At 43.8% G+C, this 27109-nt stretch overlaps 1 protein-coding gene across 16 annotated transcripts in view; it reads left to right on the top strand.

The window, feature by feature from the left end:
* STPG2 (sperm tail PG-rich repeat containing 2) overlaps positions 1-27109 on the top strand; it is a 703121-nt gene that overhangs the window by 399873 nt on the left and 276139 nt on the right. For 2 of the 16 annotated variants that reach the window (XR_008445064.1, XR_008445063.1), the window contains exons 13-14: positions 7209-7415; positions 10006-11686. The exons of the other annotated variants lie outside the window; for them this stretch is intronic. The gene's annotated coding sequence lies outside the window, so the exon portion shown is untranslated. The remainder of the gene's footprint in view (positions 1-7208; positions 7416-10005; positions 11687-27109) is intronic. 16 annotated transcript variants of the gene reach the window in all.

Genomic DNA, 27109 nt, shown 5'->3' with positions numbered 1-27109 from the left:
TTCTCTTTGAACATGCCAAAGTTTAGGTGCAGGTGCCTGCTAACGAGCCTTAATGAAATACACACCCTGGTCACTAGCTTGAATTTCTTCTTGTAGCAAATCCTGTTGTTGCATATCACTCTAGGAAAGGGGAATATCTGTCTTGGTACAATCGTTCTTTGTTAGCACTTGCTATCCAACATCTGGTGTCTTCTTGAGGAGTATGATACTTACAAACTACACTGTCACTCAGGAAGGTGTAAGCAGTGAACACTTCTGTTAGACCAATAAAATGGAAATAATGCTATATTTCCACCACACCATATCACTTGGTCCCAATTCCTTTTCTTATTAATCTTATAAAATGTTGGTCTATTTGTTTCTGATTTATATCTTTCTCCAGTCTTCCGGAGTGATGATACCTTGTTTTACAGTTGACTTCTATTCTTAGTAGATGTTTTTTTCCCCTGTCTATACAGAAAACATGTCTTCTGGTCCAATTAGATTTGGAGGCATAGTCCGTTGTTAATCTGTTCATCTTTTTGAGAAATCAAAGCTATGTAACTGTCACAAAATCTATAAAAGTCTTTTGTATGCCTCATGTTGCACGGGACTGATGATGGCTCTGTTAGGAATCCAAAACAGACCACATTCTAGCCTATCCTGCTGAACCAGCAAGTTTGTGATCTGGGGCATGGGAATCTCATTGTGACCAATGTTGCAATGATGACAGCATCATTATTGCTTGATATCCTCAGCTGAGAAGAGCCATGTGCTGCAGGATGTTATCCTTGGGATATGGCTCCCTCTGAACAGAGACAGATGAAAGGAAAACAGAAGGTGAATCTTGAGTAGCAAGGGAGTTGTCTTGTTCAAAGCACCAGTGACAGAATTTCCGCTCTGGGGACAGCTCTCATCCCATTTGCTCAGCACTCTTTCCACAGCTGCTTATGTGTCACTCAGAGTGAGGCGCTCTGTCTGACATCTTGTTTGTTCTGCTTGAGACCCACCCAGATCTGCTTAGAGCTTTAGTCACATATGTCACTGATCTGATATATATAAATGTTAGCCAACTTCATATATAAATCAACCGCACTATTTATGAGATGGCAGTTAGTCTGTGCGATATTTATTATACACATGAAAATCAAAGTTTTTTAATGTTTCAGTTTTTGATATGATACAATTGCTATCATTAGTTTGTTTTCATCTTTTAACTTCCACAATCTTTAATATATGTGTGGAGTGAGGAGTTACATTACAAATACCTCCTGTACACATTGTATAGCTGTAAAATTTTCAAATATGTTATAGGCTTTTTGAATTACAGATGCACTGTATCAGGGGGTAGCCGTGTTAGTCTGTATCTACAAAAACAACAAGGAGTCTGGTGACACCTTAAAGACTAACAGATTTATTTGGGCATAAGCTTTCGTGAGTAAAAACCTCACTTCTTCGGATGCATGAGTGAAAGTTACAGATGCAGGCATTATATACTGACACATGGAGAGCAGGGAGTTACTTCGCAAGTGGAGAACCAGTGTTGACAGGGCCAATTCAGTCAGGGTGGCAATGCCATCCACAGCCTCAGAAACAACTCTGACATTATCATCAAAGGGTCTGACAAAGGAGGTGCTGTAGTCATAATGAACAGGTCGGATTATGAACAGGAGGCTGCCAGGCAACTCTCCAAGACCACATTCTACAGGCCACTATCCTCTGATCCCACTGAGGAATACCAAAAGAAACTACACTATCTGCTCAAGAAATTCCCAGCTACAGTACGGGAACAAATCTACATGGACACACCCCCAGAACCCCAACCAGGGGTATTCTATCTGCTACCCAAGATCCATAAACCCGGAAACCCTGGATGCCCCATCATCTCAGCATTGGCACTCTTACAGCAGGATTATCTGGCTATTTGGACTCTCTCCTCAGACCCTACGCTACCAGCACTCCCAGCTATCTTCGAGACACCACCGACTTCCTGAGGAAACTACAATGCATTGATGTTCTTCCTGAAAACACCATCCTGGCCACCATGGATGTAGAAGCACTTTATACCAATATTCCACATGAGGATGGACTACAAGCTGTCAGGAACAGTATCCCTGATGAGGCCACAGCAAGCATAGTGTCTGAGCTTTGTGACTTTGTCCTCACCCACAACCATTCAGATTTGGGGACAACTTATACCTTCAAGTCAGTGGCACTGCTATGGGTACCCACATGGCCCCACAGTATGCCAACATTTTTATGGCTGACTTAGAACAATGCTTCCTCAGCTCTCGTCCCCTAGTGCCCCTCCTCTACTTGCGCTACATTGATGACATCTTCATCATATGGACCATCAAGGAGGCCTTTGAAGAATTCCACCTGGACTTCAACAATTTCCACCCCACCATCAACCTCAGCCTGGACCAGTCAACACAAGAGATCCACTTCCTGGACACTACAGTACAAATAAGTGATGGTCACATAAATACCACCCTATACCAGAAACCTACTGACCGCTATACGTACCTACATGCCTCCAGCTTCCATCCAAGACACATCACACGATCCATTGTCTACAGCCAAGCCCTAAGATACAACCGAATTTGCTCCAACCCCTCAGACAGAGACAAACACCTACAGGATCTTTATCAAGCATTCGTAAAACTACAGTACCCCCTGGGGAAGTGAGGAAACAGATTGACAGAGCAAGATGGGTACCCAGAAATCACCTACTACAGGACAGGCCTAACAAGGACAATAACAGAACACCACTGGCCATCACATACAGCCCCCAGCTAAAACCTCTCCAGCGCATTATCCATGATCTACAACCTATCCTGGAAAATGATCCCTCACTCTCACAGACCTTGGGAGGCAGGCCAGTCCTCGCTTACAGACAACCCCCCAACCTGAAGCAAATACTCACCAGCAACTAAACACCACACCACAGAAACACCAACCCAGGAACCTATCCCTGTAGCAAACCTCATTGCCTACTCTGTCCCCATATCTACTCTGGCAACAGCATCAGAGGACCCAACCACATCAGCCACACCATCAAGGGCTCATTCACCTGCACATCCACTAATGTTATATATGCCATCATATGCCAGCAATGCCCCTCTGCCATGTACATTGGCCAAACCGGACAGTCCCTCCGCAAAAGAATAAATGGACACAAATTGGACATCAGGAATGGTAACATACATAAGCCAGTAAGTGAATACTTCAATCTCCCTGGTCATTCTATTACAGATTTAAAAGTCACTATCATTGAACAAAAAAACTTCAGAAACAGACTTCAAAGAGAAACAGCAGAACTAAAATTCATTTGCAAATTCAACACCATTAATCTGGGCTTGAATAGGGACTGGGAGTGGCTGGCTCATTACAGAAGCAGCTTTTCCTCTCCTGGAATTGACACCTCCTCGTCTATTATTGGGAGTGGACTACATCCACCCTGATTGAATTGGCCCTGTCAACACTGGTTCTCCACTTGCGAAGTAACTCCCTGCTCTCCATGTGTCAGTATATAATGCCTGCATCTGTAACTTTCACTCATGCATCTGAAGAAGTGAGGTTTTTACTCACGAAAGCTTATGCCCAAATAAATCTGTTAGTCTTTAAGGTGCCACCAGACTCCTTGTTGTTTTTGTAGATGCACTGTAAATATGCATTCAGCTATCATCTATGTATAATATAGCTACAGAATATAGAAATATTGTAGTGTCATAGAAGTAAGCTGTAATATAATATGAACTAGTGTTGTCTACTTTAGTAATTTAGAAGTATTCTGTCTCTGCAGTGGAAAATAAGTGATCAGATTAATTTGCATTTATCAAGGTTCTTTCACTCATCACCTGACATACTTTTTTATTTGTAATAATTTCTTAAGCACCATCTGGAACAGTTCTGTTACCAAGTTTTGGTTTTAATCATAGTTGCTGTACAAAAGGATTTTCCTTGAACACTGATGAGCCTTTTCCCATGAGAACTATTAGAGCAGCATGTAAGAAATGGCGCTCTCGAGAGACATACTATGCTTGGTCTAATCTGCCGTCTGATACTTCTATTTTGTTCATTCTTTTCCTTCCCTTCTTTCAGTATTGAGGATTAGGTCCTTTTTGACATTTTGTAAATGCTTCATTCCTTTTGATTACTTTAGCACTTAACAGCTAGGTGGCTTTCTGGGATATACAAGTCCCAAAATACTATGTATGGGGGCCATGCACTGGGCTGACTAATCTGGATACAAGGAAATGTTCCTGCTATGAAGGTGGTAGTAGCTGAAGTGCTCTCCATTCCCAACCCATCCCTCTCCCCAGTCTAAGACCATCCTGGGTGCAGCAGAAACCCCATTAGGTGGCTCCATGAGTGGGGTGGGGCTGTGGTCTGATTTCTAGAAAGGGGATTTCTGAAATATAAAAAATATACCAGATATGGACTTTTTCCCATCTCCTCCTAGCGCATGGGACACATGGGGTCTCTTGAGTTGATTATTCACGTACAGCCCCCAGCTAAAACCTCTCCAGCGCATTATCAACTATCTACAACCTATCCTGGAAAATGATCTCACTCTCACAGACCTTGGGAGACAGGCCAGTCCTCACCTACAGACAACCCCCCAACCTGAAGCAAATACTCACCAACTACACACCACACCACAGAAACAGCAACCCAGGAACCAATCCCTGTAGCAAACCTCGTTGCCTACTCTATCTCCATATCTACTCTAGCAACACCATCATAGGACCCAACCACATCAGCCACACCATAAAGGGCTCATTCACCTGCACTTCTACTAATGTTATATATGCCATCATATGCCAGCAATGCCCCTCTGCCATATACATTTGCCAAACCGGACAGTCCCTATGTAAAAGAATAAATGGACACAAATAGGACATCAGGAATGGTAACATACAAAAGCCAGTAGGTGAACACTTCAATCTCCCTGGACATTCTATAACAGATTTAAAAGTAACTATTCTTGAACAAAAAAACTTCAGAAACAGATTTCAAAGAGAAACAGCAGAACTAAAATTCATTTGCAAATGTAACAGCATTATGGGCTTGATTAGGGACTGGGAGTGGCTGGCTCATTACAAAAGCAGCTTTGCCTCTCCTGGAATTGACACCTCCTCATCTATTATTGGGAGTGGACTACATCTACCCTGATTGAATTGGCCCTGTCAACACTGGTTCTCCACTTGTGAGGTAACTCCCTTCTCTCCATGTGTCATTATATAATGCCTGCATCTGTAACTTTCACTCCATGCATCTGAAGAAATGAGGTTTTTTACCCACAAAAGCTTATGCCCAAATAAATCTTAGTCTTTAAGGTGTCACTGGACTTCTTGTTGTTTTTGTGGATACAGACTAACACGGCACCCCCTGATACTTGAGTTGATTGTTAGTGACCCATCATCCTACATATTACTGTTGTGGAGAGGGAGGTTTGACTGAATGGTGAGAGTTCCCCTTTCAGACTGCCATTGGGAGAGATCTACAGTCCAATGGGAGCTGTCACATCTCCCTGACCAAAATCCATTTTTGAACTGTCATCTCAAAAGACATCTTGACTTGTTCAAGTCTCTGTGCTCTGACTGACTGATGGTCCAGCTATGTTGGAAAATAGGGAATAATTTTTTGTGTGGAAAAACTGAAATGCATTTCTGGGGCTGAGTCTATGTGCTTTTTAAGCTGTTTATTCCTAGTGGAATCCATGGCTCTTATCCCTAATGATCTGTGGATTGTAACAGGAAAAAGATCTTTACATTCTGAATACTTTCTGTACCCAGAGCCCTAAAGCTGTCAGTGAGGTTTAAAACAACTTCACTGTATTTTGTCTTGGCTTATGTTTTGCCCGGTTCTGTTGCACTAGTCATTTCAAGCCTTTAAATTGGACAGCTAGAGAATAAAGGATAATAAGGAAAAAATTGTCAAACAGAGGCAAAGGGATGAGAAAAAGATGTGATAACTGCAGCGTACAATTGTTCTGGGGAAGAGCATGAGGAATTTGAGATATGGAGGGAGAAGAATAAGTTTAGCTTTGGTATGAGCACGGGGAAGTGTCTGTAAGAATCTTACAGAAAGAATATTGAGGCTTTTTTTTTAACAAAGCTTCTCTTGCTTGGCTCAGTGGCATGGCAAAACAGCATTATGCACTGAAATCTTCTGTAGCTAAATGAACAAGTGTAAGCCCTTACTGAATGTATTATGAATACTTTCCATTTGATTATTTCTATGATACTCGGAAAAAGTGCTTATAAATTTTTATGTCGTGCAAAAAGAAGCTCTTTTTCATGCAAATAAACTGTAAAAGATCATTTTAGTTTCTGAGACTATCAAACATTAACATCCAGTTCCCAAACTTCTAGGCAGATACTTTGCAAAGGTTCTTTGTTATTTCCAGTACTTTGCAAATATTTGCAAAACATCTATTGTTTTAGCAGTCAGACACACTCCTTTGCAATCTGTGTATATGCTGCTTCACAGCATTCCTACTTCATTGAAGTAGGTTGAGTTAGTGTCCTCAGAGTTCGATTGTAAAGAAGTTGAGCGAATGAATTTTAAATGTATAGAGCTCTGCATATTTCTGTTTCTTCTGTCCATGGAAATAGTATGCTTTGTAAATTTTCTGCTGAAAGTTTTTGGAACATTCTTTGGAAATATACAACAAAATGATGTGCAACATGGTACTTAAAGAAAGACGTGGATTCAGATCTATTGTATATGGGCTTGCTCCAATGTGCATCTGTACACTGAAGTCAATAGCAGACTTTTCATTAATTTCAATTGGCATTGGATCAGGTTCTATATGTCCAATATATTACTTACTTTAGGTATCTTCATCTTAAGTCTATTTGTCTCTAATTTATTTTCTAGATGTGGTGTTCTTCTAAAAGGCGCAAGAACATTTTCCCACATATTCCAAGTTAAAAGAAGCGCACAAGTGATGCTTTATTTTAAAAGTGGGGAACTTTAAGACTCGTATAGTCCTATTGACTTAAATGGGACTATTCGTGTGTTGTACAAGTTTAGGTGTTTTGCTTGATCATGGCCATAGTCAAAGAAAAGCCTCTTTCAGTGTTGTGACAGATCAAATATATCAAAGAGAAATGTATTCATATAAATCCTCATCTCCAAAAAAACCCAAACACCAAATCCCTTTTATTTTTAGCTGTTTTTATTTTTTTTTCCCTTAATGGTCAAACATTTTCTTTCAGAATTTGCTGTTATGTGGTCTTTACAGTGGAGATCAGTGGGTCAAGTTGTAACCAATCTTAGATCTCTTTGCTCAAGTAACATCAAAGCCTCAACATATGCAAGAGGCCACATTTGATTAGCCGTGACATAGATGCCCATTGGAAAATGCTCACTGGCTTGTTGATTCGGACACAGTGACAAAAGGAGGACAGACATATGGATGGATTGTAAGTGGCAGGCTGCAACTTTTGTTAACTTAAAAACCCATACTCTCATATACCAGGCATTTAAGTGGTTCCAGTGCAGGGGTTACAGGGCTCCTACTACATAACTCATAACTTGGATAGGCTTTTTCTCAGCCTAGCCCCCAGTATTCTGCTCGCTTGGAGTCCTACTAACCTCTCACCCACAAGGAGGACAGAGGGTGCAGAAAGGTGGGGACCACGTCCAGAAAGGGCCACAGGGTATCAACCTATGCCATGAGCCCAAGGCCCATCAGCAAAATCCCAGGTCTTTTACCTTTGGGAATTGTTAATTTTATCCTTTAAATCTCACTGGAAACCGATCAAAGGGGGCACCAGAGACTAGCTTGTTCGCACCCTCCACACCCACACCACCTGGTATTGCAATTCCTGCCCATCAATTCCTCAGGGCATTATAGGGACATCACTTTTCTAGAGGTTTTTTTTTCATATTCTGGTGGCAGGCACTATTTGGGGTGAAAACTTTCAGGCCAAAACAGTCCGTTGCTTGGGTAACAACAGATCTATGGTGTCTACTGAAAATAGATAGTCGGCTAATACTGCCCAGTTTAATGAGGCAGCTGAGGGCCTTCATTTTACACTGCCTGGTATCTAACATGCTTTTTTATGCACTGCACGTCCCAGGAGTGGATAACGGTGCTGCCGATGTTCTAGCGCGATTTCAGGATGACAGATTTTAGGAACGTCACTTGCCAGCAGGGACCCGCAGGTGATGTTTTGGAACCTTGGCTCATGACAGCTATGGGACTAGTCAAAGACTTGGTTGCCCTGTGGACTCTGGGGGCCTACAAGGCCAGGCTTACAGAGTTCACAGAATTTAGGGCACAGGAAGAGCTTTGGCAGAAGTGATCCATACCCACACACTACATGGTGCGATACATGGTGATTTGTCCCACCATGGGTTTTCATAGATTCCCAGACCAGAAGGGACCATTGTGATCATCTAGTCTGACCTCCTGGATAACACAGGCCAAAGAACTTCCCCAAAATAATTAATAAAGCAGATCTTTCAGAAAAAAACAACCCATCTTGATTTAAAAATTGTCATTGATGGAGACTCCACCATGACTCTTGGTAAATTGCTCCAGTGGTTAATTACTCTTACCATTACAAATGTATGCCTTATTTCCAGTCTGAATTTGTCTAGCTTCAACTTCCAGCCACTGGATCTTGTTATATCTTTCTCTGCTAGATTGAAGAGCCCATTATTAAATATTTGTTCTCCATGCATATCGTTATAGACTCAAGACTTATAGTAATCAAGTCACCCCTTAACCTTCTCTTTGGTAAGCTACATAAATTGAGCTTCTTGAGTCTATCACTATAAGGCATGTTTTCTGATCCTTTAATCGTTCTCACGGCTCTTCTCTGAACCCTATCCAAAACATCAACATTCTTCTTGAATTGTGCGCACCAGAACTGGACATAGTATTCCAGCAGTGGTTGCTCAGTGACAAACGCCGAGGTAAAGTAACTTTTCTACTCCTATTTGAGATTCCTCTGTTTATGCATCCCAGGATTGCATGAGCTCTTTTGGCCACAGCATCACACCAAGAGCTTATGCTCAGTTGATTATTCAAACTGACTGCCAAATTTTTTTCAGTCACTGCATCTGGTGTAGGTCGGTGGGTTTCCAGACCCATATAGCACAGAAGCTCTTCAAGGGTGGTTCAGGAGGGGCAGGTGCAGGAGGGACAAAAGATTACACGTAACCCTGACAAGCTTGTCAATGGCACTACCACAGGTATTCAGCTGTGGCAGGGAGGCCATTTTTATTTAGGGCAGCATTCACTGTTGCCTTCTTTGGCACTTTTAGAGTCAGAGAGCTGGGCCTTTGGCAGACACAGACAGGTCCCAGCAGGCACTGAATGTAACTGATGTATGGCTATTTACAGGAGCAGTGTCCCTGTCATTAAGGTACTTGTAAAATGGACCAGAAGGGAAGGGGGACTTATATGGTATTGAAGGAATATGCATTTGAATGCCCATGCCCCATTAAGGCAGTAAAAGCCATACTAGAAATCCAGAACCAGCAGCCAGGCCTGCTGTTCATACACGATGATGGCTCTGTAACTATAAAAATGTTTGCTAAGACTTAAAACTCCACAGTCAAGTGAGAAGCATGACCAAGTGTGAAATACTAGTTTACCACAAGAGGTGTCATTTTCTTCCCAACAAAAGAAGTCCCATAGACTTCAAACATTGTGGAACATCAGTGGACAAAAGACTTTGTTGACTGCTTCCTCCCACATCCATTAAGTGGATACTGTGTGCACAAGCCCTCTTCCCATCGCATCTTGAATACTAGGGGAAGGGAATACAAATCCCTGTGAAGGAGGAATTGTTATTACGCTGCTTGGAATTTGGAGAGGGCAATATTTCTAAGCATAAGCAAGGGATCCCCAAACTGCTTAGCTTGGGTTAGCCCTAAAGGACATATAGAGCTTTCGCATTACAACAACTTCTATTACTTAAGAAACCTAAGACCTTAACTCATTTGTGTATGTTTACCTACTTTAATCTTGTAAATAACTCTCATATTTCTTTTTCCTAGTTAATAAACCTTTAGTTAGTTTAATATAGGATTGTCTACAAGCATCTTTGGTGAGAGATCTAAGGTACAACTGACCTGGGGTAAGTATGACTGATCCTTTGGAACTCAGGGTAATCTGAATATGATTGTGGGTTTTAGTTTACGGGACCATCTATCACAAGATGGTGACAAGATAGACCGGAGTGCCCAAGGGGACTGTCTGAGACTCCATGTTTAGGCTGTTATAGTGCTTGAGGAGCTCACACTTGATACTTGGTTGGTGAAATCTAATTATAGAACATATAACCAGTTTGGGGTTTGTGCCCTGGCTTGTAACAGTCTGCCCCGAGGTTGGCACCCACATTTATGAGCCACTCCAAACAGCTTGACAGGAGGTACAGCATAGAGACATCTGTTATAACTGGCCAGAATTTTTCATGGATGATGGTGTACATTTATCAGAAGGAGGCACTGACATATGGCTGTGGAATGTGAGGGAATTGATGGCCACTTCTGAGCACACCTCTCACCTTGAAAGTAACCCCTCAAAACCACCTCCTCCTGGTTTGGGTTGTACCTACAGCTCAGTCTTGAGCAAACAGTCCAAATGCCATATTGAAAACCAATTAAACTCTTCCAGAAATTATTCCCACACTTCTAAATCTTCATTCATTTCCCTTGTCATTCCAATAAAGTCGTGAGGTTTCTGCAGTCCACTGGACACCAGAAGGGCACAGAATGCCTGACTGGGCACCACCTCCTGGCATGCAAAGTTTAGATGTGTCCTGACCCCTGTCACCTAGCCCTAAGATGGAGGGGAAAGGGACTGAGCATTCTGTCTGGCTCCTTCAGAGCAGCTCCGGGAGCAGGCATCTATAGGTCTGCTGGCTGTAGACTTAGCCAGAACCTCACAATCCCCCTCTCACTCTCTCTCCAAGTGGGAAGAGGAGAGAAAGCAGCAGGACATAAGGAGCATATACTACCGTGGCATAGCCCTCCTCCCCACACAGATACATGCAAGCAGTATGGAGACTGCCACCATATGGCCGGGCCCATCGCCACAACCCTGGGACCAACTCCATCCTTGTCTGCAGTAGTGGCTGGTGGCCATGGCAACAGGCTCGGCCCTGGAAGCACTGCCCTGCGTCCCAGGGCCCTTCTTAGCTCTTGCAGCACCATATGACCCTCTAGGGCCCATCCTGGTCTCAATAGCGGCCCCACACCTCCTTTTCCCTCCTGGGAACAGGGCAGGTTGTGGGCTCTGACCTGCGCTAAACCACCTCAAGCCCCAGTGGCCCTATCAGCTCGCACATGGTCTAAGTGAATCATTTTCTTCTTCTGCCTTTTTGGATGCTAGCTATTGTGGGTTTCTATCAAGGGTCCAATTCTACATACGCCTACTACTAAGTATAGTGCTAACTACTGTGACTATTCTCTCTGAAGTCAAAGGGATCTGCCCCTATTACTGGTAGCTGTAGTAATCTGTGTATTATGGCTGTATATTAGGTACTCTCTTGGTTGCTATTAGTAATTCTGCACAGTTTTTATCTTTCCTTCCCTAGACAACTTTGACATATTTCCAGAGTGGAGATTATGAGCTAGATTCTTCCTATGTATAGTTACCCTCAGCTCCCTTTGACTTCAAGGAAAGTTGGGAGCATTCAGCACTTTGCAGGATCAGGTCATTTGGGAGTGTCACTTGGTAAGGATAACTCCTTTTTTACCCAAGTGATATCTTTTCTGTTCTCTTCTTCTGCCTGAATTTGGGGGAAAATCCAAGTTGAGGATCTACTCACAGTTGTGTGATTTAAACTAGTCTATGCCATTCCTCTGTGTTGGAAGCACTGAAAATGTTATCAATATAAAGTTTTAATTTCATTAAGTATTTTTAATGTATGTTTTGAAAGGGAAGTTAAAAGATGCAGAATTCAATTCAGAAGTTCATAAGTTTTCAACCTTTACAAATTGTTTACTGGGTGCTTTGCCAACAAACTGGCACCCCTAAGCATTTCTCACGCATCTTTGGAAAAGTTGTCAGAATGACTGTGAGATGATAAATGAAATATAAACAGGCTTTACTAGATAACATTATTATTTCACAAATGGTTGGACCACACAAAGTGCACTGCAGATAAAACAGGTCAGCATTATGATGTTTATGAGATATTCAGTTAAACTTTACAGCTACATATATATGTAAACGCAAAAGGTTGTGCATGTGAAATTCCAAATAAAGGGGTCATTTTTCTTCTAAAACCAAGTTTCATTTGGTTGCCCCCTGAGGCTACCATACATTTTGCCTTGTAACCATGGCATTGTAATAATTCTTGAGTTGAACATTTTCATGAAACACAGCTTAGATTTCACCAGCAGCAGGAAGTATATGACTGAAAGGCAAATCACAATGTTTTTGAGACAGGATGCATGCTGTGTAATTCTGAGTTCAAAATGGGTCTGAGGGATGTTTAATAAATTCTTTCCCGGGGGCAGCTTTCTTTTGGCTGTCTAGAGATACAATATGTATTCTGTTCAACGGCTAAACTTTGGGGTTTTTTTTTAATGTTCAGAGTATTTAATTGTTAAAATCAAATACAACTTGGAAATAATTTTTCTACTGCTCTCCTGAGAGTCTATGCTGATTTAAAAGTTTACATCTTTGTCATCAAAAAATAAGTTGTTATTTGAATGTTTTAACTGGAGTTTGAAGCCTGTAACAAAGTGAAATGCAAACAGAAAAATTATGGCATTAACGAGTGAAAAGTGAATGCTTCCTTTATACTTAACGTATGTGCTGATAGCTAGCAGACCCATATCTCAGCAATTCATTCAACCTTTAAATTGCCTCTCATCGTGTAGGCATCACATACTGTATGTTCAGTAAAAATTATAAGAGAATTACATGATGTTTGTAGATAGTATTTTTTCTACACTTTTGAATGTATTAGTTTTGCTTATTTGAAGTATATGTAATATAAGTTATTTTTATAGTATTTCAACTAGCCTAGTGCCAGACCATTGAAACTCTGTACAAGCATACAGATAACCATTTGTGTACAAGAGGGAATTATGGATTATAAATTAAATTTTTTTTTTACTAAACTCATTTCTATATTGTAAGTTACAAAATTATGTGGCTGTGAACTAGTCTTCCATGAAAAATAACTCTTATTTAGAATGTTGTAGAGAGAATTGCCTTAAAATCTTTTTCACTCATTCATTCCACTTTTCATTTAGGCCCACATTTTTAAAGCTATGTATGCGTTGCTGTGCTCAGCATTGCAATGCCTAACTGATTTAGGAGACTAAATCTCATTTTCAAAATGCATTTAGGCACTTAGGAGTCTAATTCTATCAACAGTTGATTGGATTTAGACTCCTGAATGTCTAAATCCCCTTTGAAAATGAGACGTAGGCTCCTAAATTAGTTAGTCATTGCAACACCGAGCACAGCAATGCCTAAGTACCTTTTAAAATGACTTAAGTATATTCCTGTTCAGGAAAACATTGTGGTCCATTCCCAGTTAATGGAATTTTTTAGCACACGCTTAAGCATCCTGCCTGAATAGGGATGCTCTCCTAAATTGAGGCCTGAGTGCTTTGCTGAACAGAGACAGGCTTAAGTATGTGCTTAAATCCGTTGCTGAATTGGGGCCTTAGTCAATTATTCTGTCACTTACAGGGGCGGCTCTATGTTTTTTGACGCCCCAAGCATGGCAGTCAGGCAGCCTTCGGCGGCATGCCTGCGGGCGGTCCGCAGTCACGCAGATTCGGCGGCATTTCTGCAGGTGATCTGCCAGTCCCGAACCTTCGGCGTACCCGCCGCCGAATAGCCACTGAAATCACGGGACCGGCAGACCTCCCGCAGGCACCCCGCTGAAGGCCGCCTGACTGCCGCCCTCCCAGCGACCGACAGGCTGCCCCCCGCGGCTTGCCACCCCAGACACGTGCTTGCTGCGCTGGTGCCTGGAGCTGCCCCTGGTCACTTAGTTTATTGCTTAGTGCCTGTTGACTCCTTTTATCTCAACTGGTCCAAGAGCTTGGTTTTATAAATCCCTTTCAAACTATTTGCACTGAAAATATAGAGTTAATTTCCAGTAACAGATGGATTGTTGAATATTCAATTTTAATCTCAGATAGGGAATAGGTCTAAGAGACTATAGACAGAGGGTTAGGTAATAAAATTGGCTGCTATTGCTGTGAGCCAGGGTTGAAAATGGAAGGGTTATATAAAGTTGGATTGGAAGACAAGATCAGCTCTCCAGGGTTTTTACATTTGTACATAAGGTTCAGATAAGCATCCAAATTTTGTTTTTTAAAAATGATTTTGTATTCCCTACAAAATGAGGAGTTAAAATGTATAGATTTGCAAAATGTATTATAATGATATTGATCAGAAAATGCTTAAGACAACCCATTACACGCAGTAGTGCCTTTCTATGCTAATAGTCTTCTCAGTCTCAATGTGAACATGAGTGAAGCAAGGTACTACTTAGCATGAGTGAGGGTCAGGGCCGGTGCTACCATTAAGGCAAACTAGGCGGTTGCCTATGGCGCCAAGATTTGGGGGTTCCAAAAAGCAGTGCCCCCATTTTTTTTTTTACAGTGTTCCTACACCCCCTCCCGGAGCGCACAGTCGCTGCTCCACTTCTCCCGCCTCCCAGGCTTGCAGTGCCAATCAGCTGTTTGGCGCCGCAAGCCTGGGAGGGGAGGAGAATTAGAGCGGGGCAGCGTGCTCAGGGAGGAGGCGGAGCAGAGGTGAGCTGGGGTGGGGAGCTGCCACATGGCTCCCCGGGGGTAGGGGGAGCTGATGTTGGGGGGCGCCTCAGGGCGGGGGGGGCGTGCAAGGTGGAAGTTTCGCCTAGGGCACTAAACTTCCTTGCACTGGCCCTGGTGCGAGTATTATAGACTGGCCCTTTTTCCCAGAATCTTTAGAAGAGTGTGTTCAGAAGGAATGTTTAGAATAATGCATTTGCTCTCCTCATGCATTTTTAAGGTGTGTTACAATATATTTACTTACAGAGCAATCATATTTTAGAAAATGTCACAGCACAGTGTGAAAGATCTACAGAGGGGCATGGAACAGCTTCTATGTGAGGAGAGATTAAAAAGGCTGGGACTGTTCATCTTGGAAAAAAGATGATTGAGAGAGGAGATGATAGAGGTCTATAAAACCATGAATGGTGGGGAGAAAGTGAATAAGTGTTATTTACCCCTTCACATACCACACAAACTAGGGGTCATCCAATGAAATTAATAGGCAGTAGGTTTAAAACAAATAGAAGGAAGTACTTCTTCACACCACACAGTCAACCTGTAAAATTCCTTGCCAGATGATGTTGTGTAGGCCAAAAGTATTAAGCGGGTTCATAAGAGAATTGGATAAGTTCATGGAAGATACGTCCATCAGTGACTATTAACCAAGATGGTCAGGGGCACAACTCCATGCTTTGGATGTCCCTAAACCTCTGACTGTTAGAAGGTGGAACATCACTTGATAAATTGCCCTGTTTTGTTCATTTGCTGTGAAGCATCTGGCACTAGCCACTGTCGGAAAGCAGAATATTGGGCTAGATGGGCTTATGTAAGGAGAACATTCACTGGTCATCTTATTGGAACTGTGAGTGCATAAATTATTTGTTACTTTCAATATGTAGCCCTGAATTTTCTTGTATGTCTCCATATTCTGTTAACTTATTATTTTGTAGTATTTCAGAAAGTAGTTTGAGACAAAATCTGATTTTTCCATGAAATTTAAAAATTGTTATTGGAATATATGTTTTATTTTAAAAGTGGTATAAGTATTTTTTTGTATCCAGGATAACTCTTGTTATGTAAGAAATTGACTACATGACTTTTTTTCTATTCTGGAGATATTAAATACTCAAAGTATAGCTATTAGAAGGATTAGGGTTACTTACCAAATTGTTACATGGAAAACTCTGGCCTTTAGTATTTACAGATGAGAAAGTTATTTATTAGATTTTTCCTTTATGTAAATACTTTTGCTAAGCTAATGAGCTAAGGCATTAAAATGAAACTAGTTATATTGCTTTGCATCAATTGGAAATATAGGAGGAGTTTTTGAAAATCTTGGAAGATCAGCACAGAGATGGATTCTTATTATTGCTTTTTGTAGTGAACAAAAGAAATTGTACAGTTTTGAGGGATTATAAGAAAAACATCTGGTGGAGAGGGAATGTCTCCTAGCTCTTTAGTATTAGTGATTGGTTGTGGCCATTACTGCATTAAGATATATACTGTGTAGCAAATCATAGATAAAGACAAGTTCTTGTAATCTCGTATTTGATACTTTCCCAAATTCTATTATACTAGGGCATGCTGTTAAACTAAATGACTGTTTACCTGTAACCAGTTCCAAGAGCCTTAAATCTTTTCAGAGCTGGTATTACTTCTTCACCACTAGGCCATATCCTGCCATTGTTATGTATAAAGAACGCTCTTTGATGTCATCTTAGTAAACCCACACTAAATTAAAAAAAAAAGGTGGTAGAATTTACGTTGCAAAATTCAGAAATGTAGATCATACGACCCTCTTTTTCTGACACTTACTTTTCAGGGATGGTCGGGGAGATTACTCTCTGGGCTGAAATTTCTTATAATTGTTGTCAGCTCAGAGGTTATTCTTTTTGGTATTGGAACATTTGCTAGAATTCCATTTGGCCATTCTTGAGACAAACTGTGTGTATGTGAAAAGGTGTTTTTCACATTTTCAGATGTTTTTATTAGTGTACAGTTTGTAGTAGCAATGCTGACCTCTGGGTTGTGCATTTTCAGGCAAATAATAACTGCCTGGATTAAAAGCTTGAGGTTGGGCCTCACTCCTTCAATTTTTTCTCGTTTAATAATGACTCTTAGAGGGATTTCTGTTCACAACGTGGGTATCTCGGTAATTTTGGTAGTACCTAACCTACCTGTATAACATTCTTATAACAAAAATACTTCGCACTCTATTTTCAACATATTTTACAAACATTAACTAATCCTCAGACTGTCCTCAAGGAAACTGAAACAAAGAATTTAAATTACTTACACATAAACACAATGGGTTAGTGACAGAGCTGGAATACTCTCCTCTCCTCATCACCCTAGTATATGAGTGCCTTCCAGGAGTTCATTAAGCAATGTAACATTTGTCATCTATAGTCATTCTCTCTCTCATTGTCTCCTGTGCGGGAGAGTTGGGTGTGCTGTGTCGGGTTCTGTTTTTTTTAAAATGTACTAACTGCTATTTGTTTATGTTAGAGAAGACAAATTGATGAAGGGCTTGCAACTGGAGTGGAAGGTGGTGAGGTTTCTAATGGTCCTGTTCCTGTGAGAGTTAATTCCACAGTCTCAGACCAGCCCCTGAGAAAGCTCTGTCTCCTTCACAGATGAGCTTTAGCCTTGTGGTGGCACATTTCATTGTGCTTGTGGAGTGGAGCTGTTAACCACAGTTTTCATTCTGGAGCTTTAGGTTCAGGCCGTTGAGCTGAAGATAAGGACTTACACCTTGAACTTGACTTGGTATTCTATTGGAAGCCAATGTAGTGAGGTGAGGACTGGTTCGAGATGCAGTAGCTCATGTTGATGTGTTGCAGCATTCTGTGCTACTTGGAGTTTCCTAAGATCTCATGGTTTCCTGGCCACATATATTTCTTTGCTGTAGTTTAGACAGGAGGTGACAAAGACATTTATAACAAAGAGTAGATCATTGGCTGCTGAATAAGATGGAATCTCTTAGCCAACCAAAGACGGTAGAAAGCTTTAGTTATGGATACTGCTATGTGAAAGCTTAGCATCAGTGAAAAATCCAGGAGCACTCCTAAATTAAGGACTTAATTGAATAACTGCAGGTGTGTACCTTCAGCCAGAGGATACTGTGCCATGGATGCAAGCCTTCAAAGAGCTTTCTTCTGCTCCAACATAATCTTTGTCTTGCTCAGATTCAGCCAGCTGTTTTTCATCCAGGGGCTGATTTCATCCAATCACAGAGCTATCTTAGTGGTCCGATGAAGGATAGTAGAGCTGCATATTGCTGGCACTTCAGTCTGTGTTGTCTGGCTAGTTCATCTAGTGGCTGCATGTAGATGTAGAATAGGACTGGAGAGAGAATTGATCCTTATGGGACTCCATAAGTGAAGGGTCTAATGGCAGTTTCCCATCACTATTCCTTGCGCGCATCCCTCCAGAAAGGATGTAATCCATTTTAGGGTATTACCCTGGATCTCTGCCACCTCTCTCAGGCAGGACAGCAGTATTTCATGGCTAACAGTGTTGAATACTGCAGAGAGGTCCAGGAGGATGAGAATGGATGCCTACATACCATCTATTGACTGGAGGAGATCACCCCATCAGTATCACTAAAGCTTTTTCTATCCCATGTCTTGGCCTGAATCCAAATTGTACTGGATCAAGGCTATTATCTTCAATTAGAGGAGCCTGTAATTGGCCTTTGGTCAGCTTCTCTAAGAGCTTGCTCAGAAGTGGAATTTTTGATCCTGGCTGGTAGCTGGCAAGAACTGATGTGTGTAAGAATGTAGGTTTCTTCAGTGTTGGTTGGACTATTGTGTGTTTGAAGGAGGAATCCTTAACTGAACAAGGCATCAGCTATTTCCTTCATTAGTAGCACCAGTTGCTCATGAGTGTCTTTCGTCAGCCAGGAAGGTGTTGAAGGTTGAGGCTAGTGCATAATCATAAGGATTCATCAGATTGTTGACTTCTCCTCCTGAAGGTGGAGTGGTGCTGTTATTTAGCATGCTTTGGAATTTAATGGAATCTAAGGGTATGTCTACCGTGCAATCCGAGGTAATATTGCAGCATGGGTAGACATACCTGGAGTAGTTTTATTCATGCTAGTACAGCTAAAAATAGCAGTGTAGATACTGCAGCAGGGACTTCAGTGCATCTGAACAAGCACCCTGGGGATCTGTTTGCCTTGCTAGCCAACACTGGAGCCCATGCTGCTATTTATAGCCAAGCTAGTGCTGGTAAAGCTTGTGAAGGTATGTTTACCCATGCTGCAGTTACTCCCTGGATTGCAGTGTAGACCTTCACTAAGATGCTTCATGGTTGAATCAGAGTCATGAGTCTTTCTTGTTGCCTGGAAGTGGGGAAACCATTGTCCTCTGATTAAATGAAGTTATGGTTTGTACAAAGGATTGCCTGGGTTATGTTAGCCTCTATATTGACATCTAGCCTAAGACCAAGGTGAGACTGGCTGTGTGGGTTGGACCAGAGCTAACCTGTGAAAGTCCTAGGAGGGCAATTGGAGAGATGAGTTTACATTTGTCCCTTTGTCAACCTGAATGTCGACATTTCCAGGATGACAAGTCAGGGGTGTTTCATCACCATCATCAATAAGATATCAATGAGCTCCTTTATGAACCATATACTCTTTGATGGTCTATAAATGAGCATAAAATCTGTTAGCTGTGTCTCTGGATTCAACTGTTAGTTAAATGAAGTCTTACCTGAGGCATCTCCTTTGGATCTGATGTTTGAAAAGAAGACTAATGCAGTGTTGCCTGCCTTCTTGGCCTCTCTGGACTTGTGATGGGCCATGTAACCTAGGAGATGAGGTGGGCTAGCACAGAGCTAGCAGTATCATTCTGCTGAGTCTCAGTATTGCTAGCTATATTGCATCATTAATGAGGTTGCGTATTGCTTGTTGTTTGTTGGTGACGGATCTTGCATTGATCAGCATCAATTTTAGTTCAGATAGGGGTGTGCTGCCTTCTTGTGGCCTGCACCTAGGTAATTGTCCTATGCAGTGGACAGGTAGTAGAAGTTTGGTATCCAGTTTCTTATGTCTGCTCTGCTGTTTCCTTGGATAGTTCCTCCCAGTTTTAACTGGAATAGGTGAAATAGTGGATTGTGTACAGGCACACTCCAAGGGGAATGGCTGTCCAGTTTGCCAAGTGCTACAGGCAGGACTGGTCTGTTGGGCCCTTTTAGAGGCACTGTGAACCCCGTCTGTTCCTATGGTGGATGTGCTGGAAGCATGATGGCATAACAGCCATGGAAATGATGAGAACTGTGACAATAATACTTGGTAAGCTTCAGTCATGGAAAAGACTGTTATTGGTATCCGACATCAATTTCTTTAAAATAAGCTGCCATCTTGTCATGACGCCCTGTTGCCCTTACCTGCCTTCTGGAGAAGAAGAGGGCAAAGGAGATGGTACTTACAATTCAGTATGTGGGAGTCACAGCTGTAAAATGTCCTCCAGACCAGAAGATGGGGTGAAGGCTGGAAGAGAAGGGCTGAAGCTTTGGGCTCCTTCCCTGTATGGCGGTAGAGCCTTTTGGGAGCCTCAGTCCCCAGAGTGGTTCCTGTGCTGAACGGGGGGAGAAGAGCTGGAAAAGAAGTTACAGCCTCACTTTCAAATTTTAGAAAATCTGTCTCATTTTCTGATTCCTTGATTAGAAATCAGGTGCTCCTGGCGTCCATCACCACATTCAATCCACTAGATACTTTTAGAACTGAGGAGGAGAGTCCTTTGTTCCATGAGTTTTGTTAATTTAACCCAGCAGGGTTTTGGTCTCAGGATTTGTCATTGAATCAACCACTGCTGCTTGACGTGGAGATTAGGGTTTGTGTAAAACATGACTCTATGAAAAATCTCTGTCCCTTTAGCAGGCCCTCCCTGCTCACCACTGAATATCCACCTCACCTCACCCCGAAACTCTCCCACACACACCTGAACATTAGTTGTCTTCATGGGGACCAGCTTCCTCTCCACCAAAATCCTGAGGTGGATTTTCAGGGGACGGAAGGTAGCTGCTCCTCAATCAGAGGACTCTCTAGGTAGAGGCACTGCTTCTCTTGATCTTGAGCAGGGTCATCGGGGAATCAGACGGTAGTCTGAGTCCCCAACAGAGCAGTGGGAGGCAGGAAACAATTCTGCTCCTGCTGTCAGGGCTGTGTAATTTAGTAGGAGCAGGTAGCACCTCGTAATCCTTTCCATGGTTGATAGAAAACACCCTGCAGTTCTCTAGCAACCATGCAAGATCTTGAAGGGAACTCCTGGCTAGAAGTGGGTTAGTTTCCCATCATGTTACCTTGTTAGACTGGGTGGTCTCCTGTATCTTTCTGAGAACCTACTCTGGATTAGTGAATACAGAGACCCTAGTTGGTGGCCTCCTGAAGAGTCTAATCAGGTGGGAGCAACTATATTGTAAGCCTTCTGGCAAAGGGGACCACCTACATTCATCAATGTACTCCCAATACATTGATGAAATGGCAAGACTTTTCTCTCCCCGGTGATAAGTTAGGGACTATCTTGAGTTCTGTGAAGGAGAGGAAGTGGGTGCTTGAAGAAATGTGTGTGAAGGGGGTACACTAACATGGAGAGATGGGAGCCATGTTCTGAAAGAAGCATCAGCCCGGGACTTAGGACCCAGTCTACCAGAAGGATATCAGCATCGATAGCTTACCTTTGCAATCTACCAATAGCAAACTCTGCAAGACTCATCAATGGATTTCAATTTACATTTTCACAGAGCTAAATTTCTCGATGATAAATCCAGATAGGATGTTTATTCCAGGAGAGCAGTGCTTCTGTCTCTTTTTAATGGTGCACAGCAACCCCTCTTCCTGAGGAATGTCTCTCCTTACTAATCACCTACAGGGGGACCTGCAGAGACAAAGGAAGAAGGTTATTTTTAAGCAACAACTTCTCTGAATGTATTGCTTCTACAGATTCACGCCTTTACTTGAGTTTTGATCATTTTTAGTGGTAGCAAGGAACTGGGGGATAATTAAGAAACAAGATCTTTTATACTTTCTATTCCAGAAGGCTGGAACTGTGATACACATGTGCATGCCCCTTGATAGCTCTACAACTTTCAACGATGTTGTGACTCAGGTCTTGAGGTCAATGACTCTACTATGGTGTGATGGGGTCCTCGGAGTGCAACATGGACTATGGGACCCCTAGCCCTCCAAACCCACCAACCTGGGCTGCCTCTCACACTGTGATGCTGATGTCAAGCTACAAACATCTGATAGGCGGTGCACTTATACAAATATCCACAGGCTGGGACACACTTAACTATGTTACATGAATGATCTCCTAGCCGCTCATGAACCATCAATAGAGAGGCTCCAGCCAATTCCCCTCAGCTCCCCAGTCTTACACACCTGAATTGTACCATCTTGCACTGGTCAGAAGCTGGGCCAGTGTAAGCTCATTACTTGGCTTGCCACTTCTTCATAAGAAAGTGGACATGCACCAGCCTTTGTAATGTGAGTTGAGATTTCCCAAGCATTTTAGACAAACTCACTGGTAAGGGTAAAACATTAAAATAAGTTTAACAACTACAGAAAGATTTTAAGTGATTATAATAATAGGCATAAAGGTCAGAGATAGGTTAAGAAAATAAAGGTTAAGAAAATAAAAAAGTAAACATGCATTCTAAATCCTAAACTTTTGCAATTCTTCAATACACTGACTGGACTCTTTTCCAGTGTGGGACCAAACTTCCCCAGTTTAAAGTCTTTGTCCTCCAGATGTTCTTCCATCTGTTGAGTTGGAGGGGGGAGAGAAGCAAAGTGATGATGTCACTGTCTCTCTTTTATACTTTCTTCCAGCTTGCTGGAAAGATCTTTACTGTGACATGGGTAGGCGTGCATACCTTCTCAAGTCTCTGGGATAGTGGATTGTGTGTTGATGAACCATTAATGTCTTCTGGCTATTGATGGCTACTCCTTGGTTGTAACTGAAAGACTGGCTGTGGGTGTTCCCAACCTCACAACATATTTCAGTAACACTTATAGCAATACTTCATATAAAATTATAGTACATATAATTCAACAAGATATTAATGTTCTGCAGATCAAGACTTTTAAGATGATATATCACAAGGAATACCTTGAAAACATATAATATCACAGTAGTGAATATGAGGGTTCCATGGTGCTACTTTGAGGTACAGAGTGCCACACATGGGAATATGCAGTGTCAATACATCTGGAGAACAACAATTGCTGTTAAGTAACCTTCATGTATAACCTTCATACTGTTATAAGAGCATGATAAAAATTGCAGCGTATGTGGTCAATTTGATCTGATATTTTATCCTCCAGGCAAAATGCTGTCACTGGAGCGACATACCATAGGATATACTTCAAAAATAGTGGTGCATAGGGGAGGCATTTGTACCTTAAAACAGTTCTCTGTGTGGAAGGAGATACGTATTGTAAAAAATAATCTAGTGTCATTTATTGATGTTGATTTATTGAGTATATGCGCGAAACAATGAGATGAAAATGACATCAGTCAAGTGTAAAAACACTTTGGGCCAAACTCAACTTTCATTTACATTCATGCAAGCATAGTAAACTTAGTGGTGCATGCACACACGTGTACCTAAATTCAGCACATTTTGGCTGCTGCAGAAGTACAGGCATAATACGTATGAATACAGTGTTGCTTTTGCTCAAATTGTAAATAATACCCACTGAAGAAGATGTTTAAATTAATTTAAAATTCAAATACCAAAGCATTGTATTCCTTTGCATCCACTAAAACTGCGTATTCCGGGGCTTAGTTTCAGAGATATTTCTGATTTTTTTCATGGACTGCTTTTTGATTAGGCTCCTTTTAACAAAAGGTAGAATGCAAACTCAAAGGGCCAAAGGAATGGTTTTCTTGTAGATGTACACTACAGAGACTGTTCTTAATATTAATTTCTTATCTAGCCGATGGGACTAACTTCTATACTCAAATCAGTAGCTTAGTTGTATACAGCATATTCAGAGTTAAAATATGGCTTAAATTACTTTATTAGAAGGTTGACTTTTATGTGAATACAGTTGCTCAATAATCCTGAGTTGTAAGCAGCACTTGATGTCCTTCTAAAATTCAGTACCTTATACTGTATATCTGCATTTATTCAATTTATATGTCCAAATAACTTCAAAGCTGTAGACCTCATCCTCAGAGCTCAGGGCTTCCCATTGAACCCACTGCTTGCATACCACACTGTGTGCTAGGTGTCTGCTCAAGTTGGTGATGGCTGTGAAGCAGTTCTGGAAGCCTAAAACATCATTATCTCCCACTGTCCTAACACGTGTAGGGTTACCATACGTCCGGATTTTCCCGGACATGTCCGGCTTTTGGGGGCTCAAATCCCCGTCCGGGGGGAAATCCCCAAAAGCCGGGCATGTCCGGGAAAATCGGGAGGGAGGGAGGGCTCGGCCGGGGCCTCTTTGGCCGGGGCCGGTGCGGGGCCGGGCCGGGGTCGCAGCGCGGGGCCGGGCGGGGAGCAGGGGGCGCGGTGCCAGGAGCCGGTCCGGGCCCGAGGGGCTGGGCCGCTGGGGGGTGCGCGGAGCCGGGCCGGGAGCCGGGCTGCGGAGCCGCGGGGGTGCGCCGGGCCGGGAGCCGGTCCGGGGGTACGCCGGACCGGGAGCCGGTCCGGGGCCGCGGGGCCGGGGGGGTGCGCCGGGCCGGTCCGGGATCGCGGGCCCGGGGGGTACGCCGGTCCGCGGAGCCGCAGGGGTGCGCCGGGCCGGGAGCCGGTCCGGGGCCGCGGGGCCGGGGGGTGCGCTGGGCCGCGGAGCCGCGGGGGTGCGCCGGGCCGGGAGCCGGTCCGGGGCCGCGGGGCCGGGGGGGTGCACCGGGCCGCGGAGCTGCGGGGGTGCGCCGGGCCGCGGGGCCGGGGGGGTGCGCCGGGCCGCGGGGCCGTGCGCCGGGCCGGGAGCCGGTCCGGGGCCGCGGGGCTGGGGGGGTGCGCCGGGCCGGGAGCCGGGCGGGGCCGCAGGGCCGGGGGGGTGCGCCGGGCCGCGGGGCCGGGGGGGGTGCGCCGGGCCGGGAGCCGGGCCGGGGTCGCGGGGCCGGGGGTGTGCCGGGCCGCCGGGGGCCGGCTGGCAGTGCTGGGCGGGCCGGGGGTGGTCGGCCGGGGCTGGCACCCCAGGGCCCGAGCCGACCCAGGCTGGAGCCGCCGGGGGGGCCAGCCTGGGCCCGCACCTCCTCCCCCCCATTACCTGCTTCAGGCTTCCCGCGAATTAAATGTTCGCGGGAAGCAGGGGAGGGGGCGGAGACTTTGGGGAGGGGGCGGGGCTGGGGGCGGGGCCGGGGCCCCGTGGAGTGTCCTCCATTTGGAGGCACAAAATATGGTAACCCTAAACACGTGCTCTCCAAGGAGAGGAGGATTTGGGTGTCAGTGGGTTCTCCCACTCTGCCCTGCATCTTGCATACTGCAGTGAAGAGACCCCTTCCAGAGATGAGCTTTGCACTGCACCAGAATTGTGCAGCCCCTCCAATCCACTTTCACCCCTTGCAGTAAGGAACCTCACTAGTTTCTCTGCTCTGGCTCACTTGTAGCCATGGAAGCAGGATCTGTAGCTATAATTTCTCATCAGTCTAAGGATCCCTGAAATTCATGAGAGTCAGTCCAAAGCCTCTCAGCTGCACTCAGTATTACACCAATTTGCTGTCATTCATTTTTGAAGTTTACTATCAACCAAACTGGTCATGCACAAGCAGCAGCAGCAGAGCAGACTTGCACTGTTCTGTCAATGTTCCTCAGTTATCCGGTTTGTAAAATGGTTTGTAAAATACTTATCCAACTTTCAAAGCGCCTTGAGATGCTTGGATGAAACTGTTATAAAACTTAAAAGCATTATGAGGATTATTTAGGGTTGCCAGGCATCTGGTTTTTGATTGGAACATCCAATCCGCTAAAAGTCCTGTGGGCAGCGCAGCAGGGCTAAGGCATGTCCAGCTTATAGGCGCAGGGGTGGCCATGGGGGCTCCACGCACTGCTCTCACCACAAGCGCCGGATCTACAGCTCCCATTGGCCAGGAAGCGTGGACGATGGAGCTGTGGGCATGGCGCCTGCAGGCACAGGCAGCGCACAAAGCCCCTGGCCCCTCCACCTATGAGCTGGACATGCCGCCCACTTCTTGGAGCTGCCTGAAGTAAGCACCGCCCAGCCAGAATGTGCACCCCGAACCCCCTCCCGCACCCCAACCTCCTGCCCCAACCCTGAGCCCCCTCCCATACCCAAACTCCCTCCCTCATTTCTGGCCCCACCCTGGAGCCTGCACCCTCACCCAGAGCCCTCACACACTCCTTCACCCCAACCCCCTGCCCCAGCCTGCAGCCCCCTCCTGCATCCTGAACCTCTCATTTCTGGCCCTGCCCTGGAGCTTGCACTCCCAGCCAGAGCCCTCACCCCAACCCCCATCCCAGCCCAGTGAAAGTGAGTGAGGGTGGGGGAGAGTGAGTGACGAAGGGAGGGGGGATGGAGTAGGCAGGAGGCGTGGCCTCAGAGAAGGGGTGGGGCCTTGGGGCAGGGGTGTCCAGTTTTATGTGATTAGAAAGTTGGCAACCCTATGATTATTTGTTTTTTAACTCTTCTCATCCCTTGAATATTTTATGGTGTGGGCAGATCTGCATTCTCTCCCTCCCTCTATAAAGGCAGATGGAAACCTAACCATTTAATGACTCTGCTGTTGAAGTGCTATCTCCCTACTGAGCAGTTGCAACTAAAATGGATACAATTGTTTCCAGTTCAGTCATTTGATCCATTGCAGAGACTATAGTTTTCAATACAGCTTGCTTGCTTCTTTCTATGCAGTTAATGGTCACAAGTGGTAAAATGAATATTGAGTCACAGGATCTTTGTTGCCACCTCATTCATATGCAATTGTTTGTTTTCTTTACTTTATTTCTCTGGAGCTTCCCCACTAGTTCTCTTCTCTTATTGGTGCTTACTCTACTTCTCTCCCCCCTCATTTACTGTGCTCCATTATTACAATTAGTAGTCTACTGCTGCAGAGTTTGATGATATGCCTGTACAGCTTTGATTCCTGATCCCATCCTTCTGATTTCCTTAACCCCCTTTCATCCTTCTATTGCTAACTCCATTTCTTCCTCATTCTGCTATCCCATCTCCCCCCACTTCATTCTTCATCTCTTTAATGGCTCAGTCCAAACCCTCTCCACTTACCCTAGACAAGCAGATATTGTAGATGGTGATAGTTATCAGCCTTTAGCCATACCATTCTTTCCTAATTCTGAATGTTTCAAACATTGGAGAATCTTTCTAGGCAAAGAATCTTCACTGTTCCATCTAGGGTGGGACAAATAATAGCAAAAATTATTCATGGACATTTTT

This window comes from Malaclemys terrapin, chromosome 5 (genome assembly GCF_027887155.1).
Source record: "Malaclemys terrapin pileata isolate rMalTer1 chromosome 5, rMalTer1.hap1, whole genome shotgun sequence".
NCBI classification, from domain to species: Eukaryota; Metazoa; Chordata; order Testudines; family Emydidae; genus Malaclemys; species Malaclemys terrapin.
Note: the sequence above shows the minus strand (reverse complement) of the source record. Positions and strands in the feature narration are given on the sequence as shown.